Raw genomic sequence first — 8589 nt, 5'->3', positions numbered from 1 at the left:
GAGTCAGAAACTCAGAGATCAAGAGGTCAAGTCAGTTACCCGTGGGAATGGCATCACCTCATTTGACTCAAGTTGCCATCGTCAGGGCCTCTGATGTTACAAAACTAGGGGGCCATGTTAACAAAAATTCACTGAGAATCCATTTCGTTCTAGGCAACTAAACAAACAACACAGAATGGAGCACTGGAACTCCACTCTGGGAAGTGGCTTCATATTGACGGGGATTCTGAATAACAGTGGGTCTCCTGAGCTGCTCTGTGCCACAATCACAGTCCTGTACATGTTGGCCCTGACCAGCAATGGCCTGCTGCTCCTCGTCATCACAATGGATGCCCAGCTCCATGTGCCCATGTACCTTCTGCTCGGGCAGCTCTCACTCATGGACCTCCTCTTCACATCTGTTGTTGCTCCCAAGGCCATCGTGGATTTTCTGCGCTGTGACAATACCATCTCCTTTGGGGGCTGTGCCCTTCAGATGTTCCTGGCACTGATGCTGGGTGGTGCAGAGGACCTCTTACTGGCCTTCATGGCCTGTGACAGGTATGTGGCCATTTGCTATCCTCTGAACTACATGGTCCTCATGAGGCCCAGGGTCTGCTGGCTCATGGTGGCCACATCCTGGATCCTGGCATCCCTGAGTGCCCTTGGATACACCTGGTATACCATGCAGTTCCCTTTCTGCACATCCCAGAAGATCAGGCACCTACTCTGTGAGATCCCACCTCTGCTGAAGTTGGCCTGCGCAGATACCTCCAGATATGAACTCGTGGTGTATGTGATGGGTGTGACCTTCCTGATGCCCCCTCTTGTTGCTATCCTTGCCTCCTACACACTAATCCTATTTACTATACTCCATATGCCCTCAAATGAGGGGCATCAGAAGGCCCTCGTCACCTGCTCTTCCCACCTGACTGTGGTCGGAATGTTCTATGGAGCTGCCACATTCATGTACATCCTGCCCAGTTCTCTCCACAGCCCCGAGCAGGACAACATCATTTCTGTTTTCTACACGATTTTCACCCCAGCCCTGAACCCCCTTATCTACAGCCTCAGGAATAAGGAGGTCATGGGGGCCTTGAGGAGGGTCCTGGGGAAATACTGCCAACACACTCTGCCACCTAGGAAGAGCTTATGGCTTCCCTCAAAATTCTTTCCTCCTCAACATCAGAAGATTTCTGCTAAGAGTCAAATACTCGAGGCATAAACACCATAGTGCGGAATATATCTTTTAGCAGAAAAGTGAAGGAATGTAACTTGACTTGTCAAACGCTCTTTTAATTCTTCTTTCCAGGAGGTAGTTTATAAGGTATGAGTCATACTCTAAAATTTACTCTCTATTTTCCCTGGTTGCTTCTAAGTTAAATGGGATTAGGGACTTTTGCCAACTTTAGACACGACCTCTAATCTTGGGAGTCCATATTGGACCAACATGAGAACCAAAGAAAAGAAAGTTTCAAGTGGGAGGCCTTAACAAGGCCCATAAATCAGGGGAGGACACTTTGAGAATTGCACAAATTCTAGACTAAGTGGCTTTGTTAAAAATCATACAGCCAGGGGCTGGCCCCGTGGCTTAGCGGTTGAGTGCACGTGCTCTGCTACTGGCGGCCGAGATCCGGATCCAGGGCGCGCATTGAGGCATCACTTGTCTGGCCATGCTAAGGCAGCGTCCCACCTACAGCAACTAGCAGGATGTGCAACTACAACATACAACTATCTACCGGGGCTTTGGGGAGAAAAAGGGGAAAGAAAAAAGAAGGAGGAGGATTTGCAATAGATGTTAGCTCAGGGCGGGTCTTCCTCAGCAAAAAAAAAAAAAAATCATGTAGCCAGCCTAGTTTTATGCCCAATCTGGTAGCAATTTTCATGTATTTACATCATGTTCACTCCTCTTTTTTCCAAACATCAGCCATTATGGAAACTGCCCCACCTGGATGTCAACCCCTGTTTTTTTTTTTTGGTTTGGGTTTTTTTTTGTTTGTTTTTGACATGGCAATATTTTATACTGCCTAAAATTCAGTTGCTACTGAAATGAATAAAATAGAAAGTTAAGGCATCTTATAAGCAAGATCCATAATAAACAACTATGCTTATTCCTTGACAATAAACAAACACGCAAACAAAACAAAATTGGTTTTCCATTATTTCAAGGCTGTCTTGAAGCATCCGTACAATCGCAAAGGGTTCATACGCTTGATATGCGTGAATGTGTGAGTCTGTGGATGTGTATTTGTGCTGCAAAAGGAGACGAGAACATATACCTTCCTTTTCTAGTAGTTTAAATATTCTGTTCTCCTACCATTTGTTTATAAGTCTGGAAATATTTAAACAAAAGCTGTGTGTTGTTTTGAAGCTTCAAAATAACGTGGTTCATCCGAGTGGTACTATTTTAGGGAATATTGCTTTTTGTGGAAATTTGCTAACAGTTGCCCCTTTTCTTTCAAAAATAAAACAGCACTGTTTCATCTGTGACACTAAAAGAAGTTATTCTTAAAAAAATAGGGCCGGCCCCGTGGCTTAGCGGTTAAGTGCGCGCGCTCTGATGCTGGCGGCCCGGGTTCGTATCCCGGGAGCGCCCCGTGGCAACACTTCTCCGTCCAACGCGAGGCCGAGTCCCACGTACAGCAACTAGAAGGATGTGAACCTATGACGTACAACTATCTACTGGGGCTTTGGGGGGAAAAAACTGAATAAATAAAATCTTTAAAAAAAAAAAAAATAATAAGATTAAGAACACTAGAAATAGACAAAAACCAACTAAATTCTCCTTACCCAGAGATAACTTCTATACATATTTCGATAGGTTTCCTTCCGTTATTAATGCAGGCATGTATTTTACTGAGTTGATAAGTGCATGTAATATAAAGATTTTTTTCACTTATTAATATATAGTGAATGTTTTCCTGTATTATATGGCGGCTGTATAGAGCAGTGACAACGAGCCTGGGGTCAGTTGTCAGAGTACCAATGTTTGAATTCAATACTTACTTATATAACTTTGAGTATGTTACTTAACCTCTCTGTACCTAAGTCTGTACGTCTACAAACTGTAAATCGGCAGTAATATTAAGACCTACTTCATAGATGTTGTTGTGAGGATTAAATAAAAGTTAGTAAATATAAGCGTAAATATAAGTGTAGTAAATATAAGTACTTTAGAACAGCCTCTGGCATATAATGAGTACTTAATAAATCTTAACTCCCTCATGAATAAATAACCTTGGAAATACTTTTACATGGTGACATAATATTAAATCACATGGATGCTTTGTAATAGAATTGGCCATTTCATCACCATTATGCATTTAATATTGGTGGCGGTGGTGGGTGGTGTGTTTGTGTAAAAACAGCAATCTTGATCTTTTGGATGTGTGACTGATTTTTTCCCTTAGAATAAATTCTTATGAATGGAATTAGTAAAACCAAGGTCTAAATCTATTTAACATTCTTGATAGAAAAATACATGTTGATTTTTTAAAAATGCTAAACATTTTGCATTTTTACCAGCAACATGTATGTGTATTTAATCCACGACACCTTTTTCCATGGTAAGTTTAACATATAGTCTTTACTAATTTATTAGGTATAACATTTAAATCTGTTATTTTAATTTTCATAAATTATTTTTTTTCTTATTGAGTTGTTGGAATCCTTACAGTTTAGGGATACCGATACTTTGTTATATTTGTGATAGTAACTCGTTCTCCAGTTTGCTATTTAACTTTTTATGTCTCTGCGGTAAAAATTTTTAGACTGAGAGGTATTAAAATTATTTACATAGTGAAATCCATCCATCTTTTCTGTTTTCTTTCAGTGATTTTGCTAAAATTACTAAGATGTAATTTTCCACTCTCTCTTTAGGTAACAATTTATATATTTTATTTTTTCTTAATCATTTCATAATTTACATTTAACCTTTAATGTAAATTTCTAATTTATCTTGATATGGTGCCTTTTTAATTTTTTTCTAAGTTGTAATTTTCTTAGTAACATTTTAAAATAATTCTTCCCTTTTCCATTAATTTCTTCTATTTCTTTTACCACATATTATGTTCTCATAAATGCCGTTTTAAGCTACATTTCTTGGCTATCTCTTCAGTTCTAGCTTTGTTCTCTTCTTTACTCTTTCTGAAGATATTTGATTCTATCATCTACATATTAAAAACTTACTGGTAATTTGATTATGAATCTATTAAACTTATAAATTAATTTATAATTTGGGCATTTTTTGCAATACTCAGCTATGTCTTCCAGAACATGGTGTACTACCACACTTTCTGAACCCAGTCTCAATTCCTTTATTAAAATAACTATTTCACACCTTCAGTCTGAGCTGACAATTTTACCCCATATCTCACTTGGAACAGAAAGTGAAGTGTAGGATCAGAAGGGGAAGGGAAGCTGAAAAAGAGTAACCCCTATCTTCCCATCTTCAAGCCTCCCACCCGCCTGTCTGTATGTGCACATTCACATCCTGCTTTCCCCCTTTACAACTGTCTATCCAAGGCTGACCCCTCCACTAGTAATTTGGATCCCAATCTCATTCACCTACCAAAGATTTTGCTCCTGCAGCATCTCTTTAATCTCTTTCATCAGAATCTCTTTAATCATTTTCTTCCTCTCTTCTAGATCATAACCATAAGGATACAAAAATGCTCTGATTATCCCATCATAAAAATCCCTTTCCATGACTCCACTTCTCCTTCAGTTATTGACCTATTTTCTCAGCTTCTCTTCAGGGAAAGAAAAGTCTCAAAAGGTACATCTCTTGCCACTTTCTTCTCTGAAAGGCCTCATCTGTTTCCATGGACTTGTTCTTTGTTAAAGTCATCATTGATGTTTCAAATAAAGTGATCATTTCTGTACGCTCTTCCTTCAACCATTCAGCAACATTGATACTGTTGACCACTCCCTTCCTCTTGAAATTGTTTCTTCTCTTGGCTTCTAGAGACCACTCACTCTTAGTTTTCCTCCTTTCTCCCTTAACTCTATTCACCTTATTGAATCCCCTTCTCTTTCTGAATTTGGAAGTTCCCCATAGTACTAACATGAACCTCTCTTTCTTCTCATTCAATAATTTCTTTCTGAGTAATTTCATGTAGTTGCATAGGTTTAAAAGCACCTGACTGCTTCCATAAACCACAGACTCACACATCGATTACCTACTCACTGTGTCCACTAGGAATTTCAAACCTAATCCAACACATAACTCTTGATTAGTCCTCCTGCTAATCTGTTCTTCCTTTATGATTTCTCATCCAGATTAATAGCATCATCATTCACACAATTGATCAAATGAAAAACTTAAATATAAACATTTTTGTAAGTAAGTCTTGTTGGCTTCATCTATACAATACATTCCAAATATGTGCATTTCTCTTCGTCTCCCCTCAAGTATCTTAGTCCAAGTCACCATAATCCCTTGCCTGCTGCTCTACAATAGCTTCCCACTAGGTCTTTCTCTTTTCGCTCTTGCCCCACTATAATCTATTTTCTCCATAGTCTACAGATTGACCTTCATAAATACACAGTCATGCACCGCATAATGACATTTCAGTCAATGATAGACCACATATACAATGGTGGTTCCATGAGATCAGTACCATATAGCCTAGGTGTGTAGTAGGCTATACAATCTAGGTTTGTGTTAAGTACACTCTAGGATGTTTGGGCAACAACAAAATCTTTTAACAATGCATTTCTCAGAACATATCCTTGTCGTTAAGTGGCGAGTGACTGTAAATCAGATCATGTCATGTTTCAACAAGGATGTACATGATCTTGCCCTGCCTTTCAGTCCACTGTGCTTGCTTACACTCACTCTAGTCTAACTTCATTGACCTTCTTGCTGTCCATCACACAGTCCAATATTATTCCTGCTTTAGGATCAATTAGTACCTATTCTCCTAGGCAGTGATGTTCTTCTGTCAAGTCTACTTAGCTTGCTAAGGTCCCATCTTAAAAATGTTAACTTCTTGAAGAGGTTACCAATCTAAGTGGCATACACTCAAACTGAAAGGCATTATCACACATTGTGTTTTATTGTCTTCATTGCACTTATCATTATATGAAACTTTCTTATTTATACCTTAGTTTACTTGCTTACTCTCTGTCTCCACCTTCCAAGATGAAGCTCCATGAGAGCATGAACTATGCTATGTGTGTGTCGTAGCGTCTTCTCAATAAAATCTAGGAATATGTATAGCATAATCTCTACAATAACAGTATAAAAAGTTACATGCATGTGTATATTTTCACTGAAGAAATAGAGGAATATGCCATGTTCCTAGGTGAAAAGATTTAATATTTTTATTTAAATATGTTAACTTTTGCTAAATAATCTATAAATTTGATGTAATAACCATCAAAATTCTAATGGCATTTTAAAAAGTGGATTTTGACAAGCTGAAAAGTAGAAAGCTTATTAACTATTAAGAAAATTGTGAAATAGGAGAAAAATAAAAGTTATGTCCTACCAGCTAAAGCTACAGCAATTGAAATGCAGCAAAACTAGTGCAGTAATTGACAAATACACCAATATGCGTATTGAGATTTAATATATGTTATGGTAGAATTTGAAATCAATGAGGAAAGAATGACCTACTATGGTACTAGAACAAATGGCTAAATATTTAGAAAAATGATACCATACTGAGGCAGGCCTGGTGGCGTAGTGGTTAAGTTTGCATGCTCTGCTTTGGCAGCCTGGGGTTCATGGGTGTGGATCTCCGGCGCAGACCTGTGCACTGTTTATCAAGCCATGCTGTGGCTGCGTCCTATGTGTAAAGTAGAGGAAGATGGGCATGATATTACCTCAGGGCCAATCTTCCTCAGCAAAAAGAGGAGGAAAGGCAACAGATGTTAGCTCACGGCTAATCTTCCTCACCAAAAAAAAGAAAGAAAGAAAAGTACCATACTAACTCACGTACATAAATTCTTGTAAAATAAATTGCAGATATTTTAAAGATCTAATGGTTAAAAACAAAGCCTGGTGTCAGGCTGCGTATGTCAGATTCATGTCCCACTTTTTCCCCAGCATTGACATGGGGCCTTATGACTGAGTTTCAGTGAATGGAATGTGAGCAGATGTGATATGCTCCTTCTAAGCTACAAAACCTTCCAGTGAACAACTTTTGATCTTCACCTTTATGGATAATGACATGCAGGATGATCTTGAAAGCCTCAAATAGCAGAGCTCTGTCAGCGTGGGTCCACACATTTGCCACTCCATCCCTCAACTAGAATTTAATGTAAGAAAAAAATAAAGTTCTACCTGTCAAGCCGCTGAGATTTGAGATTTATCTGTTAAGAGTGGGGGTCAGCAAACACGTCCCCAGGGCCACATCTGAACTGCCTGTTTTTACAAATAAAGTTTTATTGTAACAGATTTATTTTTGTATCATCTGTGACTGTTTTCCTGCTACAGTGGCAGAGTTGAGTAGTTGTGATGGGGACAGTATGGCCTGCAAAGCCTAATATGTATTATCTGGCTCTTTATAGAAAAAGTTTGCTGATCCGTATGTTAGAGCAACTAGTGTTACTTTACGTAAAGGAAAACTAAAATTAGTACTAGAACATAACACAGGAGACTATTTTTATTACATTAGGGCTGAGGAAAGCCTGTCTTAGTAAAAAGTAAAATTTATGTACTTCCCCCAGCTTATTCTCTGCCTTCCTGCCTCTTACCCAAACCACACCTTTACCTGGTTCACTCTTTCATTCTTCAGTTTTCAACTTAAAAGTCACCTCCTCAGGAATGCATTCTGTATGCTTTCTAAAAGTCTGTAACTATGTGATTCCATTATTCTGCTGTTATGATTTTTGCTAAGGTCAATAATGACCAAACTGAAAAATTCAATAACCGTTTGTAGATACATAAACTCTGAGACGGTTGAGAAATCTTTCCTGGAAGGCCTCTCCTCTCCACTTCTGACACACCTTTATTCAGCTTCTTCTGTTTCTCTGATTCTGAATGCTCCGGTCTTGACTGGTTACTCTTCATCCCCTTGAAATGTTGGTAACTCCAAGATTCTGTCTTGGATTCTTTCCTGCTGTCTTTCTCCAACAATACGTCTCATCCAGGTTTGCACTTCAGAATTACTTTGGGATATTTTTACAAAGCATATGTATTTCCTCCATCTTTGCCACCCTTGTGGCCTGCAGTAGGACCAGGCACTTGTGTTTTAATATAACTCTCTCAAGACTGTAGGGCGTACAATTGGTGTTCTGGCTTAAACCTTTGGCACACATCCTTGGGTGTGTCGAACTTTGCTTGAATTTATTTGCAGTAAACTTCTAAATCTATTTCTCCAGCCCACATCTCTCTCCTAAACTCCAGCTTTATTTATTTATTCAAATTGATGTTTCTTGAGCAACAGTAGTGACTAGGCACTTTATTAGAATTGATAATATAGAGATCAACAAGCAGTCACAGTCTTTACTGTCATGGAATTTACAGTCTAAAGGGGGGTGTCAGACATTAAGCAAATAATCATACAATTTGTTTATATAAAAACCATCTCTTTGCCTAAAAACCAGTGTACAATTTTTAGTTTGCTTAAGTATCACCGGGGCTTGTTACAAATGGAGATT

At 38.7% G+C, this 8589-nt stretch overlaps 1 pseudogene; it reads left to right on the top strand.

Moving 5' to 3' along the window:
- The first annotated feature begins 175 nt into the window (after positions 1–175).
- LOC101402480 (olfactory receptor 2AG1-like) lies at positions 176–1079 on the top strand (annotated as a pseudogene).
- The last annotated feature ends 7510 nt before the right edge of the window (positions 1080–8589 follow it).

This window comes from Ceratotherium simum, chromosome 7 (genome assembly GCF_057802395.1).
Source record: "Ceratotherium simum simum isolate JZ-2026a chromosome 7, ASM5780239v1, whole genome shotgun sequence".
NCBI lineage: Eukaryota > Metazoa > Chordata > Mammalia > Perissodactyla > Rhinocerotidae > Ceratotherium > Ceratotherium simum.
This window is presented reverse-complemented; position numbering and strand designations above follow the sequence as displayed.